Source organism: Zalophus californianus, chromosome 3 (genome assembly GCF_009762305.2).
Source record: "Zalophus californianus isolate mZalCal1 chromosome 3, mZalCal1.pri.v2, whole genome shotgun sequence".
Taxonomy (NCBI): Eukaryota; Metazoa; Chordata; class Mammalia; order Carnivora; family Otariidae; genus Zalophus; species Zalophus californianus.
The window spans coordinates 25,691,296-25,709,581 of NC_045597.1; the positions used below are offsets into that span (position 1 = coordinate 25,691,296).

General features: G+C 33.7%; 1 pseudogene; it reads left to right on the top strand.

Annotated features, from left to right (window-relative positions):
• Positions 1–5,404: 5,404 nt before the first annotated feature.
• LOC113920489 lies at positions 5,405–6,722 on the top strand (annotated as a pseudogene).
• The last annotated feature ends 11,564 nt before the right edge of the window (positions 6,723–18,286 follow it).

Sequence of the window (18,286 nt, forward strand, 5' to 3'; positions counted from 1 at the left end):
TTGATTTTGGCTCAGGTCACGATCTCAGGGTCCTGGGATAGAGCCCCACGTCAGGCTCCCTGCTCAGCGGGGAGTCCGCTTCAGGATTCTCTCTCTCCCTCTGCCCTTCCCAGTGATCTCTCTCTCTCTCTCTCTCTCTCCTTCAAATAAATAAATAAGTCTTTTAAAAAAATAGAGAACATTCATGTGCATGTCTTTTAGGACACAGTGTCTGCTTTTTTGTTGGGTATATTCTCAGAGTGGAATTGATTGTTCATAAAATATGTTTTATATAATATGTGAAAGAATTTTATGGAAACTATACTAATTCACAGTCTCCCATCCAGGTACTAACCAGGCCCGACCCTGCTTAGCTATTAATTCACAGTCTCGGGAGCAGTGTATGAGAATTCCATTTGCTTCACATTCTTGACAACACTTGGTATTGCCAGTTTTCTTTTCTTTTAGCTTTTAAATGTTTCCCTCAATTTTAGCCATTCTGGTTAGTGTGCAGAACTCTCACACTGTGGTTTTAATTTACAATGCCTCTATGACTAACGAGGTTGGAAACCATTTCACAGATTTCTTAGTCATTTAGATATTTCCTTTGTCCCTTTTTTTTGTTTTGTTTTGTACTCCTCTATGTATTCTGGATTCTAATTTACTGAAAACTAGATCCTCCCATTCTGTGGTTTGTCTTTCCACTATTTTAACATCTTTAAATGGGCAGAAATTCTTAAATTAAGTATAGTCTGATTTATCAATCTTTCCTCTTATGGGTAGTGCCTTTTGTGTCATATTTAAGAAATGTTTGCATCCCTCAAAGTCATGGAGATATTCAGCTATGCTATCTTCTAGTAGTCAGAGAGGTAGACTGAAACAAACAGAAGCTTAAATGGTATTCTTTTTAAAAAAAATTAGAACTTCCAAGTTCTTTCTAAAACACAGAAGCTTGCATATTTAACATTAAACTGATTACAGAGTAATCAAACTAAGATCCCTATTTTATTCAAATATTTAAAAATATGTTTAAGGTTTTATTGAAGACTAGACTAGAAACTAAATCTAACATATCTATTCTCATCATATTTTCAGTTCTGGCTCAATTATCTTAGCAATTGAAAATATATTCACTTCTATTACTTTGTTTCTGTTAGTTAGACCCTCCAAGTTAGGATATAAGTACTCGAGGTCTAGGACAACAAATAAAGTTTCCCTAGAGCCATCCAGAGCACCTATAACAGGTGGTTATGAAGAAGTACTCTAAAAATAAAATAATAAAATGACCAAATATTTTGATTGATTTACAAACTATCGAATGATTGACTTGTGAGCCTATTATTAAAATATTATTATTTGGTGGGTACTGGTTACAAAGAAACTTATTTCAGATTTATTTCACTTGTGGCTTATTAACATTAGGACTAAGAGTGTATCTATGTATATTTATATATCTACATCTATATCTATCTATCTATATACAAATATAAAGAGAGAGAAAGAAATAGATATATCTGTAGTGGAAATGTAGACAATGTCAAACTTTAAAAAATTAGCTCATCATAGTAATTCAAATATATTATAATATTTTGATTGCAATAGCACCAAGTGCAATGCAAATACTCTGTTGATTGATTGATTGATTGATTGATTTGGGTCCAAGTATTTTTTGCTAAATAAAGAACATACTGATTTCATTATCAAAATTTTGTTTGTAACAGATATCTACCCAGATAGATACGGGTATATATCAAGTCAGTAAGTCTCTGATGACCTTATAGACCTATGTTTCTGATGCACATCACATTTTAGTGCCACTCATTTATACCATCATTACCCATGGATGGTTTATTGCAACCTCCACTGCAATGCAAAGTTTAGGCTCAGATTTTTCTTTTTTTTTTCTGCCCAAAGTAAGAACTTGAGAAAAATGAGTCACATATGACATCACCGATGATAAAACAATTCCTTAGGAGTAAGTTAGATTTTTGTGTGACACCAAGTCACAGAAATTGTCGGTTACTAAACACTTTTCTAATTTTTGTTTCAAAAAATAAGTCTTATCTGGAAGAATCCGTAGAAAGAGTCAATAAATTTACATTGTATGAGTCTGTATGCAAACCTACATCTAAAAGGAACTGCATGCAAAAGAATTAAAAATAAAATAAATAAATATTTTTAAAAAATAGAAATAAAAGGGACTGCATGCTTACTAATGTAGCACTAGAAGACATGAACTAAAATAGGGTGTGATGAAAAAAATTAATTTAAAAGCTGTTTTGACTACCACTTGTCTACATTTATAGCTGAAAAATAGAAAACCTTCTGGTCATTCTATGTGTGACATTTTCCTGTAGTGGGAGAAGGCAATAGAATTATGACTATAAGAATTTAGAACTCTGACTAGATCATGCTCCTTTGAAGATGGTCTTCCAATAGTAATGGGAAAAGAAGAGAGCTGTTAAAAAGTGTACACTTGAGCATTCATTTGAGTTAGGGTATACCAATTTTTCCTCCTATGTAAATACTCAGATAAATTGAGATTTCTTATGCAAACCAACTAACTAATCAACGATGAGGAGGATGACTGTAACTACAGCAAAACCATGATTAACGATAAGAATTGATTCCAAGGAGGAAAGCAATAACTATAGTCTCCAAAAGAAAAGCATGTATAATTATTTTTCAGAAAGAAAGTAAATTATTTCCTAATAATCCCTACTGTCTCTGAATATAGATGTCTCCCCTTTCAAGAGAGTCAGACTTAAGGAGTAATGGAGAGAAAGAAAATTTCTAGTTTCTCTGTATTTAAAATGACTCAGTTAAATATTACAAGTCAACACATGTCTTTTGAAATTCTTAATTTTTGTCTATTTTGAGGACTAAGAGTAAAATTGAAGCAAAGGACATGTATTTTAAAGCAAACATAATTATTCAGTACTCAGTTGATAACGAAAAAATAATTTGTTTCACCTTTCAACATGATTTAATTCAGCAAGCAATCATTGATTTTCTTCTATGCCATATAAAGCTTGGTCCTTCATGTTACCAGAGGTACAAAAACGAATAACTTGTAGTCCCTAGCTTCAATGAGCTCAGAGTCTACTGCATAAAACAGATTCATAAACTGCCACACAAAGTATCAAATAGTAATTTTATTAAAAAAGGAGCAATACTCTCAAACTTTAGCAGGCATCAGAATTACCTGGAGGAATTATTAAAACATAGACTGATTGGCCCCACCCACAGAGTTTCTGATTTAGTAGGGCCTGGATAATTTGAATTTCTAGGGGCGCCTGGGTGGCTCAGTCCTTAAGCGTCTGCCTTCGGCTCAGGTCATGATCCCAGGGTCCTGGGATCAAGCCCCGCATCGGGCTCCCGGCTCAGCGGGAAGCCTGCTTCTCCCTCTCCCACTCCCCCTGCTTGTGTTTCCTCTCTCGCTGTGTCTATCTCTGTCAAATAAATAAATAAAATTAAAAAAAAAAAGAATTTCTAACATGGTCCCAAATTATACTCGTGCTGCTGATCTTGGAATGACACTTCTAAAATCACTGCTTTAAGACTATGATAGAATTATTTATTTTTACTTTAATTGTTCAACAAAGCAAGAATTCTCAGGAGACATGAACTTGCTGTTTGATAATTCATTTAAATTTGATAGGAAGATTAAAACTTAAGCAATTATATGGAAAGGAAATAAATTAAAGAGATAAAATGGAATATTGGAGTCATGTGTAGAAGGTGTCATTAGACTATGAATGAATGTATTTGACTACTAGAAAGGAGAGATATGCAATGCAGATTTACTGAAAGTTCATATACGACTAGCAAAATAAAATCTGTATGTAATAAAACAGTTTACCCCACGAGAATAGCTATAATTAAACAATATCAATTTATGACATGATTGGTTGTAACTGGAACATATATTTCTGGTTGTTGTGTAAAATATGATATCATTTTTGGAAAACAATTTGTCAAGGGTTTGTTTGTTTTACGATTTTATTTATTTTTAGGGAGAGAGAAAGAGAGTGCTTGCACTAGCACACATGGTGGGAGGGGCAGAGGAAGAGGGAGAGAAGCAGACTCTCCTGACTGCAGAGCCCAACGTGGGGCTTGATCTCACAACCCTGAGATCATGACCTATGCCAAAATCAAGAGTTGGTCACTTAACCAATTCAGCCATCTAGATGCCCCACTTTGTCAGTTTTTTTATAATGTTAACCATACACTTAGCCTGTGAATCATTTTATTCCTAGATATAGTGCCAAGGGTAATGAAAACAAATGTCAGCTAAAAGACAAATACATTAATGTTCAAGGAAGTTTTATCTATATTAGTCTAAAACTGTAAATAACACAAAATCTATCAATGAGTGAATGAGCAAAGAAAATGATCTACATATACACATATGGGTGAACCTCAAAAACATACTGAGTGAAAAAAATCAGACACAAAAGAGTACTTAATATAGAGTTCCATTTTTTTTAAGTTTTAAAAGTAAAGCTAATCTGTGATGATTGAAATCATATCATTGTTTTTCTAGGATTGGGGGGTGGGAATAAGTGAATAGAAATATGCATAAGGAAAGTTTCTGGGTTAAGGAAATATTCTATTACTTGATTGGATGGTCAGGGGAGTAATATCACTAAAATGCAACAGATAGGCTTTATTGAATGACTGGGTGTTGTTGGTAATGTTGGAAAAGAAAAAAATGTGATATGTTTTAAGTCTACATAAATGAATGTATGATGATGTTAGTAAATGAAATAGAAAAACAACAAAAGTAGCATTTATAGGTGTATTCATTTTATGGCTATGTAATAAATTATCATAAATGTAGCAGTTTAAAACACACATTTATTATTTCACAGTTTTTGTTGCTCAGGAGTCCAAGCAAGGCTTAACTGGTTGTCTCCTTCAGGGTTCACAAGGCTGCAATCAAGGCATTAGCCAGACTGCCTTCTTTTTCAGAGGCTTAACTGGTGAGAAATCCACCTCTGAGCTTTCTCAAGTTCTTGGAATAATTTATTTTCGTGTAGCTATAAGACACATGGCAGCTTGCCACTTCAAAACCAGTAATGGAAAGGGACAGGGAGAGGGAGATGGGAAGCAAGAGAAAGAGAGAGAGCAAGAGAGAGAAATGCTAGTCAGATGGATACCACAATCTTAGCAATCTTTTGTAAATGTAATCACAAACATCTTATCACCTTGGCAATATTTTATTGTTTACAGCAAGTCACATGTCTTCCTTGCACTGAAGGGGAAGGATTATACAAGAGTGTGAACACCAGGAAACAGAGATCATGGGAATCACCTAAAGTCTGTCCTCCACTGAAAATAAAAGTTATTTTAGATATGTTGAATTTGTGAATCTTTCCTGTGCCTATGTCAAGAAGTTAGTAGAAACCTTGCCCTTGGCAAGATGGCGGAGTACGACTTGACTATGTCCATCACACACTTTTTGGATTGGCATCTTGTCTTTCCACTGCCTGAGCTTCTCTCCATAAGAGATATATAATGAAAAAGAATTATTACAAGGGAAATTCGATCTTCTTAGTGATACCAAGATGGTCGACTTTGCTATGGATGTATACAAAAACCTTGATTTTGATGATATTCCACATGCTTTGAATGAAAAAAGTGCCACAGTTGTTGAACAAATGAAACAGCTTCAGGCAAATGGAATCAATTGTGAAGACACTTGAAGATCCAGAAATTACGAGGCAGATGCAGTCAACCAGAGATAGTCAGATACTGTTTGACTATCTGGTGGACAGGTGTGGTTTTAGGCAGGAATATTTAGATATACTCTAAAGGCATGCAAAATTCCAATATGAATGTGGGAATTACTCTGGAGCAGCAGAATATCTTTACTTCTTTAGAGTGTTGGTTCCAGCAAGAGACAGAAACACTTTTGAGTTCACTGAGGGGAAAACTGGCCTCTGAAATCTTAATGTAGAATTGGGATGCAGCTATGAAAGACCTTACATGGTTAAAAGAGACCATAAATAATAATTCTGTGAGTTCTCCACTTCATTCTCTCCAGTAAAAAACATAGCTCATCCACTAGTCTTTGTTTTCTTCAACCACCCCAAAGGGCATGATAACATTATTGATCTCTTCCTTTACCAGCCACCATATCCTAAAGCAATTCAGACGATGTATCCACATATTCTACACTATTTGGACTACACCCATCATTACAAACAAAGATGTTCGAAAATGCCAGCAGGTGCTAAAAGGTCTAGTTAAAGTTACTCAACAGAATCTTACACATATAAAAACCCAATTACAGAATGCGGTGAATGCTTATATGTTAACTTTGATGTGTCTTGGAAAAAGCTGAGAGAATGTGAATCAGTTCTTGTGAAAGACCTCTTGGTGGCTTGTCCTGAGAATTTCATTGAAAATGCTTGTCTCTTCATATTTGAGACTTTTAGTCACATCCACCTGTGTATCAACATTAACATGTTGGCAGAGAGACTGAACATGACTCTGGTAGAAGTTGGAAAGTTGATTGTCAATTAGATTAGAATGCAAGACTGGTTGCCAAGATTGATTCTAAATTAGGCCATGTGGTTATGGGCAACAAGGCAGTCTCAACCTATCAGCAAGTGATTGAAAAGATGAAAAGCCTTTCATTTAGACACCGGATGTTGGCCATGAATACTGAGAGGAAATTTAATCAGAAAAGTAGGTCAGAGGCTTCTAACTGGGCAACTCAGGACTCTGACTTCTGAAGAACTGTGTAAAGACAAGATGAAAAAACTATAAAATAAAGATGAAATAGTAAAACCATTATATAAAGGGTGACATACATTTTAGAGACAATATATTGAATATAAATTTGGGGAAATTTGAATAAAATTGGTTGTTACATTAAAAAAAGAAGGTAGTAGAACATGCAGTATAATTTGTGATTTTTTAAGACTACAAATATTTAATATTTGAACAGCATGCTGATAATAGTTCACACATTCTATTAAATTTATGGGATAGAAAAGAAAATAACTTGATGTCAATTTCTCTATTTTAGAATAACATAAGTTGATTTTTTTTAGCATGATTCAGGCAAGGAAAGGAATAAATTTGCTCACCTAGATCAATTGGGCTATGAAGTTTTAAGAATAATTTTCAGGAAACATAATGAGAGATTTTTTAAAGTGCAAAGTTATGCACTAGCATAAAACAAGAGCAAGAAAGCAAGGATGAATGTCAGTTCTGTACCAATGGAGTCATTGACCATATGTTCTCTTCTCTAGTCCAGGGATAAGAAAAATCACTGTCACAATGCTGTTAATCAGTTCTGTCAGTCAATTCTCTAGCAATCTGTCTCAAATTTTTACTAAAGGAACATAGATAAAATATGATCACTTGGCTCAAGATTAACCAATATGAATGAACTGTAACAGTTAGGCAAGAACTTTGCAAACTCCCTGGCAGGTTTAATGATAAAGGAAAAGAAATTTTCATGGGCCATTCAATTTGTGGGACTTTGGTGGGGATCTTTTGGGAATGTTGATAGTAATTTACCAAGTACAAAAGGTAAGAACAAAATAGCAATTATTGATGGAATAATAGTACTCCAGATGTATGGATAAGGTAACTCTAAGCAGATTCTTTACTAAATGGTATGAGCAAAAATGACAAAATGGAGAAAATAATCATAGAAAAGATATTAGAAAAATTTAGAGACCATTTAAAAATGAATTCAGCTAAAGCAGAGATAAAAATCTGCTAAAGATTTTGTAGAGCAGTAATTCCAACAGGAAATCTAACTGAAACAATCAACAACAGCGAGCAAGTTAAATTTCAAGTGTAATTAACTCACTTTTGGTTGAAAATCTCATTGACTTAGGAAATACAATATTACAGGTAAAGTATCTCTGAACTTATGGGAGGATTTTTAAGGAGAACCAGATTGACATAGAAACACCTTCAGTTATATAAAGAGTTGGGGAATACGAAGCAGTAACAGCAGAGGGAACAGGTGCCAATGTTGGGGGCAGAGAACAGCTGCACTATCCCATTAATTCAGGTTTGAGAGGACTTGTTATTGGAAGCAGAGTTGTGTTAGGTAATATGTATTTCCCAGCTGAAGAGTTCCATCAACCCTTGGAAATTCAAATAGAATTTCAATTGTCTATGTAAAGGTGCAGTTTTTGGAGAATAAATTTTATGCCTTACATAGAATTCTCATTGGGATATATGACCCCCAAAAAGTCCTAAGATGTAAAACCCTGTTAAAACTAAATTACATTTTTTAAAAGAATCCTTCTCCCTTTAAGAGCAAAGAGGACCAAGGACATCTGAATGATGCTTATGTGCTAAAACTGACAAAAGTCTAGCCCTTGTCATATATTTGCCAAGGAGGAAGCCCAGGAAAATTGGTGTATGGAAAATGATGTTTCAGAATACAAGAGCTGAATTTCTTCCGTGGATATCTGTGTTGTTGTTGTTCAGGGCCAGAAAATAAAAACCAAGGAATAACTAGCTATAGCTGTTAAAAATATTTAAATGAGAAAAAAAAAAACACTTTTTCTAATTATTAGTAATTGCATAGGCAATTAGGAAATCATCACTTATCACACTCAAATATAGTTTGACTAGACCATTCCTGAAGTTGAAGTTTTATAGAAATTGACCCCCCAGAGATTATTGCACATAGTGATTTTAGACAAATACTTGTTCATGAAAAAATTCACTGGATGGAATTAAACAGGCAAAGAGGACTCTGTTCACGACTATTGCAATAGGGGTCAAGAGTATTTCAATAAGACAGGAAGATTGAACTCCACCAATACAAAAGGCAGGAGGACTTTTAAACACTGGGATGAGCTACTAGAAAAATTCTGGAAGATGTTAGGGGAGAGGGAGGGTGGTCAACATGCTTAGGTCATCTCCGTTTGCTAACTGGTCCTTATCTATGTTTGGCTCCTGCCCACCCTCAGAAACTGGGAGATAGAAACTCGTCCTTGAGGATTACATTTCAAAGGGATGACTCCCAGATCCTTGTGAAAAATATTCCTGGGCTTGTAAAACCAGCAAGAGGCTGGGAGAAGATTCACACCTCAAAAAAGTAGAAAAATAGTTCACATTTGTAGTTTCTAAAGTAAATAAAAGGAAGGTCAGAGGCTTGTGGTCAGGAAGAAACCTATCTAAAGTTTAGTCGAGCTGAGGGGAAAGAAAGGCTCTCTTCGTCAGACTCTTCTGTTGTTCAAAACTTTCTTTGCATGACAGCTATATTCTCAACCAAGATAGCTGCAGTCCTTATATGGAAATTTGAAATTAGTAGTGTTTTTCTTGAACAAAATCTATGGAAGATCTTAGATTCCAAACTGTCATACCAAGCACCGTTACTACAAAACAGAGAGCACTGTGTTTCCACTTGCCACTTTCAATTTACTAATCCATTCAATTTTCTCTGAAGTAAAAAAAAAAAAAAGTATATGCACAGATATTTGAAGGGCTTATTATAACACTTATGCAGCCTGTGAAATGTTTCTTCTAGAGTTTTAAGGCCTTTGCTGAATTGGCTGAATTTGTATAGTGCAGTAAAGCTAACTATTCTTTTGCTTACACTGCTGTAAATTTTGCTTATTGTTATGTATAATGTATGAAGAAGCACAAATGTACAATGTATCTTTTGCAGGAAGATTATGAACTAAATCAAAAGTATTTCCAATACAAATAATAAAAGAGAAAAGACAATTTAAAGTAGAACCAGAAAAGCTTAGACACAAAAATAAAATTTCCAGAGCTACTTCAGAAAACAAATCATCTAAGGCAGTTTGTGGGTACTGGGCTTGGCTATTGTTAGAACTCACTGGAGATATTTTTCAGTTGATACGTGCAACGTAATGTTGCAACTTACTTTAATTGCTGATGAAAGGAAACCACTCAATGTTTTGCCCTCACTTATATCTGATTGAGGGTGAAAAAAGAATTTAAAGTATTATCCACAAAGGAAAGGACAGGATGTTTGTTAAGTGGGAAAAGTTTTCTAAAACCTAATTGGTAATACTAAGTATTCAAACTACAAGTAGAGAGACTATTGAAAGATGCCGCTAGAAAAGAACCTTCTTAGACACTGGATAAGGTCAATATGATATAACTGGAATTTATGGAAAATGACAGAGGAACAAACGGTCCCAAGTAGGACAGTCTTTTAATGTAACGTCCCTCGATTTAATACTTAAGTAAAGTTGAAATACAACCAATTCTGAGCCAATAAAATCATTATTCTTCTGTTTAGTAACATTGTGGGCTGTATAACCTGGACAACAAATATTTAAGGGACAATCCAAATTGTTCTGCCCCATTTGCTAAATGATGAATGGTGTCCAGACTCTCTTGGCTAGGACTGATTAGAAATATTGAAAATATATTTAGTAGTCTTTCAGAAAGAAAGGTTTTGGTCATGAATCTAAATGGTGCTCTTTCAAATTAAGTGTACATAGACCAGTTATCTTTGTGAAGAGCAATCTGGGTAGAGGCCAAATACAAATTTCATAGAAGAAACAGACCATGATCAAGCCAATATCTTTGGCATATTGTATTGTCCTGAGAGAGTGAAAAACTGTGTGTGTGTGTGTGTGTGTGTGTGTGTGTCCATATATGTATGTGTGTGTGTGTATTCATAGCTTTTATGTTTGTTTTCTTTTTTGCCTGTTCTGAAATTGTTCACTCGGAATATATGCATTCAAATTCTAATATCATTATTATCATTTCATTGTACTGCCTCTATGTTTTGTTACTAATTTTATGGTCTTTAAATGTCTGAGTCCACAGATAACCTCAACATTTCTTTTTATATTTTAGTATCTTGATTTTATCCTAAATCTTGCTTTCATTGAAAACAAATAAATACATGTCCTGAATAGAAAATCTCTGAGAATATCTACATTTGATTTGTCACCTCAACTCTAATTTCTCTTTTCATTAAATTACCAATCTCAAGTTGAAGTCTTTTATAACTGTGTTCATCTTCCAGAACCATAAGATAGTCAACTTCCCTGTTTGCTTAAATAACCATTATCAGAAATCATATATGTCAAATTTGCTTAAAGCTTTTGGGTGGGGAGAAGAGAAATTAAGACTTTCAGCAAAAAAAGAATTTGTTTATGTCATACCTCTGGTCTCAGATTATTACCAAAACTTGCTTTTTTTCCTTCCTTCCATATATTTGTAGGGACTTTATTTTCTTTCTGAGTTCATAGGTGCCCCAGTAAGTCAAATTTCATTTGATATTGTTATGTGGAGAAATTAATCTCCATTTAGTATAGTCAGTCATGACAGCCTGGCTTACCAAGCATTTCTTGGCTTTATCAAAAAGAGGCATTAAAATAAATTTTCCTAAATAGTCAAATTATATACTTGGATACAATTCCACAACTTTGGAGAAAGGGGAAATCAATGACATTTAGATTTTTGTATTAAAGAGCATCTTGGCACTATTTTTTCATATTTTATGTTATTATTTTCCTCAAAATTTTCTTATGATTCCATACCCATATATTTTATTACTTGTTAACACTCATTGTTAATTTTCTTGTGGATTTTTGTGGACATTATTTTGCCCAAAAGAAAACACAATCACAATTATAATAAATGGAAACTTCATACATCTAAAGAATTTACTATTTTATTTAAAGCATTTATTAATATTGATGCTACCAGCAAAACAAGGTTGAAATTATTTTCATAAAGCCAACAACAGTATGTATAAGTTTGGCATAGAGCCTGTATTGCTAAGGAAACTAAAGGGAAACTAAAGACCATTAAACTAAACAGGATATATTCTACCAGATTTTTATATTTTTCTCTATCTTTTCAGTGTTCCTGGGCATTCAACTGCTTTTATTGCCCAGATACTACTTCTTGGTAATTTTAATTGTACATGACATTTTAAAAATGGTAAAGTTATAATTATATAGTTATATATAATCTTGACACATATTCCACATATTCTGAAATTAGATCAAGAGGATACTACTTTATCATTCTACCGAGATTAAAATTTCCATCATTGTTATTATTCGTTCATTTGAATTAAAGCTGATTATAAATTTTCTTGAAAACTTTGAACCCTTGAACAATTAGCATTGCTCATTAACATACTTGTACTTTTTAGCGATGGAGTAGAAAATAGTTTAATATGACATGGATTCCAAAGGTTTTGCCAAGTTTTAATCTATCACTTAATTGTGAATTTTATTTTTTAAAAGCTAAAATTTTCATTTATATAGTAAATTATACTCTAAGTATTAAGCCACTCAGACTATGAAAGTTTTTCTGGTAAAACTAGTGTTTTTTCTAATTACATGATTTAAAACTATTATATATTATTTGTATCCAGTTGGAGTGTAAAAATAAATAAGATATTATTAGAATTAATTATATATAATTATAATCATATAATTATACTACATAATTATAATATATACTTATAATTGGGAAGCAATATATTAAGAATTTATTTAACAATGGATAAATTGTGTTTAAAGTTTCTTTATTGCTTTTCTGATTCTAAGCATATTATATGATAATTACAGAGAACTTATAAAATTCAGAAAGTAAAAAGAAAATATAAAAAAATCCTAAACAAAAACATCATAATTCACCATTCATGTGTTCAAACACTTAAGACTCCACAACTTGATGCATATTTCGTGTTGTTTATCATAATCAGATAAAAACGCACAAGTATGTCTATATATGCATAAATTTGAGGATAACACTGAATTGGCATAACAGGATGAATTACTACCCTTTGAGCTCAATCTTAACCCAGGAAGCGGGACACTGATACATCAGAATTATCTACCTGGTAGAAGTTCAGTAGCCATGGCATGAAACCGTTTCCTCCCTATGCCATAGGGAAGGATATACCATATCCAGCATGCTGCCCCCAACCCAGTAAAGTAAAGGGAAACGGTCCACAGAAATCACAGTGAGCTTGAAAATATCTGCAAGATGGGAAAGAACATTCAAGACTCTAATAGTAGGATGATGGCTTAAGTAGTGAATGACTAGGCTGAGCCTCTGGCCACCTCAAGATCAAATGAATGAATGAATGAATCAACAAACAGATACATGGGGAGAGAGAAGGAGAGTTGAGAGAGAGATACAAATGGAGCAGCCTATACTTCTATTTTCAGGCCTGGGGCAGATTTTCTGTGAGTTTATTTTGGGTCAAGAAGGAAAGGCTAGCAAGACCTGAACATTCAGTAGTTACCCTACCAGAGAGGACTTCTACATTTGGAGGAAACCTTAGCAGCTATGGAAAAATTTGAGCCAGAAGTGATTCTCACTTCCTGGATCCTGGCACCAGAAAAGCTTCAGAAGAGACTGTGAAGGACTCACACCTACACTCCCATAAGTCAGTAAATGCCTGGGCAGAATTTAATTTTAGACAGAAGTGAGGGACAGGGGAAAAAGCAATGGAGTATCTTACTCCCCACATTCCCAAGGCCCTGAAGCCACAAGTTTAGACAATCATGATGGAAATGGAAAAGTATTTTAGTCAGTTCGGACTGCTGTAACAAATTACCACAGACTAGGTAGCTTAAACAAGAAATATTTATTTCTCATAGTTGTGGAGGGTTGAAGCCCAAACTCCAGGTGCCAGCAGGGTCAGGTTTTGGGGGAGGGTCCTTTCCATGGTTTATCGATGGCGGTCTTCTTGCTGTGTTCTCACATGGCAGAAAGAGAGTTAGGAGGTTCTCTGGCCTCTTCTTATATCTATTTTCCTTTGTCAGTTTTAGTATTTTGTGACTTCCAAGTAATTTCTTCATTTCATATAATTGACATTAAGTTGTTTATAATGTTCCTTTTGTATTATTTTAATATCTGAAAGATCTTGAGTGTATTCCGCCTTTAATTGGTAATAATGATAATTTATCACTTGTCTCCTTTTTTTCTTCATTGATAGAGTGTGATGTTTATAACTTCATTGATTTTTTCAAAAAACAAACTTTTGATGTTATTGACTTTCAGATAAACAATGGATATTTTTGCATGCATAATCATGTTCCATATAATATTTGTGACCCTCCACCCTACTTGTCATCTCTCTTTCTCTCTCTCTCTCTCGAATAAATAAAGAAAATCTTAAAAAAATATTTGTGACATACTAAAAATCATACTCTATCAGAAATATGAATTTAAGTGAGTGTTCTGAATTATGTGAGGCAGTTCTATGTTCTCTATTTTTACGTTTTCTAATTTTGTTGATTTCTGCTTTTAATCTTTATTATATTTGTCCTTCTGTTTACTATATGCTTTGTTTGCTGTTCTAACATTACAATGTTAGTTTTAAGGCACTGCGATTATCTTCTACTACTTTCCTGTGGTTGTAGGTTTACAGCATTGATTTCAGGCATCTCTTCTTTTTTAATATTTGCATTTAATATTAAAAATTTCCCTTTATATATTTCTTTAACAGCTTCACATAAATTTTGATATGCTAGTTTTAAATTATCTTTTGACTCAAAATCTTGTATAATTCCCCTTTGTTTTATATGGTGACATATGTGCTGTTTAGAAATCAGATAATATTTACGTATTTGGGGCTTTTCTATGTGTGTTAATTTTTTTATTTCTGGTTTAATTATGTTGTGATAAAAGAACATAGTTTGAAAGAGATCCATTTTTGATATCTACTGAGATTTGTTTTATGGATCAATAAGTGGTCCTTTTTTGTGAACACACCGTATGTGTTCGAAATAATGTTGCTAAGCATGGTGTCCTACAAATAACAATTAGATTATGATGGCTGACATTGTCATTTATATTTTTCATATTTTTCTTATTTTCATCTAGTCACTACAAACGAATTTGAGGGATGTGATATATTAACTATTAAAGTCTATTTAGATTTTATGCCAGAATAATTTTATAGATATTTTTACCACAGTTTTCTGTCTTATTTAGATGCTACGGTATATTTAGAGGAATTTCTCATATTGTATTTAGTTTTTATAATTGCTATCTGTAAGAAAGGAAGGTTTATTCAAATTCATTGCTTTTTTTTTCCTGCCTTTATGGATATGATGTTAAGTTGGTTCGGTAAGTGTCAAGTTTGGGGTGCCTGGGTGGCACAGTTGGTTAAGTGTCTGGCAGAACCAGGTGCTCAGGTCATGATCTCAGGGTCCTGGGATTGAGCCCCGCATCGCACTGGGCTCCACACACAGCAAGGAGTCTGCCTGACATTCTCTCTCTCTCCCTCCCTTCTGCCCCTCCCGCTCATGCTGTCTCTTTCTCTAAAATAAATAAATAAAAAGTATCTTTTTTAAGTGTCAAGTTTTTGGATCAAAGGCAATTGTAGTTAGTGATTGATAGATGTTTCTTCAATTCAATGCATTTTAAAATGGGATTCTCATATATATTTTTAAGTCTATATTTTTAGTATTGATATTCTGAAATGAGTACTCTGGATAAGTTTTTTTGTTAATTCATTACAATATTAGTTTTAAGGCACTGCGATTATCAAAGTTTGACTGATTAATTTATGATTTATAGAACATATTCATGATTTAGTTGTTATATTTAATACCTCTCAATAGAATCTTAGCCTCCCAGTGCATATTCTTATGGTTTTTTTCTCACGTTTGTTCTGGATCTTTAGTAATTGAGAGGTAATTGAGGTGATATTAAGATGAGAATTTTCGGCTTTCTCACAGGCATGAGCTACCACAGCCACTGCATTCATCTTGTTCCAATCTTTTCACCAATATAGAAAAGAACCATATTATTTATTTATCTAGGTGATTTCTCTGATCTTCCTAGATTATGTCAATTATTCAAGACACACCTTTGAGACAATATAGGTTCCGTTGACAGTCAAAGCCTTAAGATTCTAAGCATGTGTGTCTGTCCATATGCTTTATATACTCAGCAACAAAGAGAATATTTTACAGGCTGCAAAAAATAAACATATTTTGAATGTTTAATGAACAACCTACATGTATCCTAGTATCCTAGATGGCATTTGGTCTTTCTGACTTTTTGGAGATAAATATAATTTTGTTTCAAACCCTAAATCCCAAGGACTATGGAAGTCAAGAATGTCTTTAACATTTAAAAAAATATGCCAAGGAACTTAATTTCTCATGTTTCCCAGTGCCCCTCTCATTGAAAAGTTAAATGACTATTTCTTCTTTACCCACCATTGCCATCCTTATTTTCTTCAAAAATCAAACAAAATGTTTAGTTAATTCCTTGACTACAGTATAGAGCACATAGACATCTGCCATTCATCTAGCTAATACCTTGCTCTCTTGCCTTCTCAGGTTAGTTCCATAGTGAATCCTTTTGTTTAATTTCCTCCCTACGGGTTCAAAATTTCTCCTCTCTTTATGTAGAGAAATTCAACTTCCTTTTCTCCTTTCCCATATGTCATGACAAAATCATTGGCATTCTAATTAGCAACTTTCTTCTACCTGTAAATAACAATGTTCATATATGTTTCAGAATAACCACTATTTAAATAAAATTTTGAAGATAATATCCAGGAATTGTTTTTAAAAAGTTGATATTTGTTTTCTTTTTCACATGACAAATATCAATCTCAGTAACATGATATTTATATTACATAAGATTTTAATACATACTATATTTGAAGACTATTTAAATAATGTATTGGTCATTATATTAGTCAGCTCAGACTGCCATAATAAAATACCATAGGCTGAGTGGGTTGAAAAGCAGAAATTTATTTTCTCTCAGTTATAGAGGCTATAAGTCTGAGATCATGGTGTCAGCATGATGGTGTCTGCATGGCTGCAAATGGCTAACTTCTCTCCATGCTTCCCAGGGCAGAGAGAAGGAGAGAAAGATCTCTTTTGTTCTCTTTTTATAAGGTCACAGTCTTACCAGGTTAGGGCTCTAGCCTTACGACCTCATTTAACTTTTATTACCTTCTAAAAACACTATCTCCAGAAACAGTTACACTGCGGGTTAGGACTTCAATATATAAATTTCAGGGAACACAATTCAGTTCATGGTAGTCATTATTGAGTAATTACTACAGAAATAGTAAGGTACTGACCCTTACTGAATATTTTTCTTCTATATATAGTTTACATTTATCATTACTGTTTTCTCATTCTTTATCTCGAAAATTTTAAATATTTGTAACTCTGTCCTGTGGAAATCGCTTAACATCTCCTTATGAGTTCATGTCTTAAAAAATTATATAAAGTATCTAGTATCTTAATGACAAAAAATCATTTGAATTAATTTAATCTTAAACTGGTTTGGTATATGCTTTATTTTGAACATATTTGCTAATATCTTTAGTTTATACATAAATAATAAGGGTCCCAAGCATTCCTATTTTTCAATATTAATCAGTTTTCCTCCATCTATCGACTTCTTCTGAAGCATCTGTCAGTAAATTAACCCAAGCTGTGAAAAGATTGACTGAAGGAAGGAGACAGGTTAGGCAGTGCTAGGATAGAGTCACTTGAGGCTCAGTCAACAAAGAACATCTGCTAAACCAAAGGCGCACATCAGCTGCAAAGAGAGCTTTCCCCAGATATTCCCTGGAGCAGGCCCATTCTCCCCAGATTTCACAACATCCAAAGTCTACAAAGCCTGATTAATACAAAGGATTTGATATTTTTATTTAGGACTGAATTGCAATCATGAGGAGAAATTCAGTGCTCCTAGACTTCTTTCTACAAGCTTCACGTTGTTTGATTTTACTAAGGCAAGTGCACTTTTGTGAAGAAACTATGTAACCATTCAAGTTAAAAAAGAAAAATTTAAAAACTCAGATAATCATTTTGTAGAGAGTTTTCCTTATAGAAATTATTCACATATTACAGCATCACCCAGAGGAAAAATGTCTGTCTTTGGTATTTTCAGGGAAAGAAAACAGGAAGGATTATGTGGTCAGTAATTCAAACCTGAAGAGTTTTCTATTTTCTGACATTTTCTTTTTTTTTTAAGATTTTATTTATTTATTTGACAGAGAGCTACATAGCAAGAGAGGGAACACAAGCAGGGGGAGTGGGAGAGGGAGAAGCAGGCCTCCCGCTGAGCAAGGAGCCCAATGTGGGGCTCGATCCCAGGACCCTGGGATCATGACCTGAGCCGAAGGCAGACGCTTAATGACTGAGCCACCCAGGTGCCCCTGATGTTTTCCCAAGATACACAAATTAGATGAGAAAAAAATGATTTTTCTTCTTGTAAAATTTATACTCATGTGCTAATATTTAATTTCCTTTTCTTTTTCTCTTTCTTTTTTTAAAGCAAATAATATAAGTATTTGTTCTACTATTTACTCCAAAATGGGAAT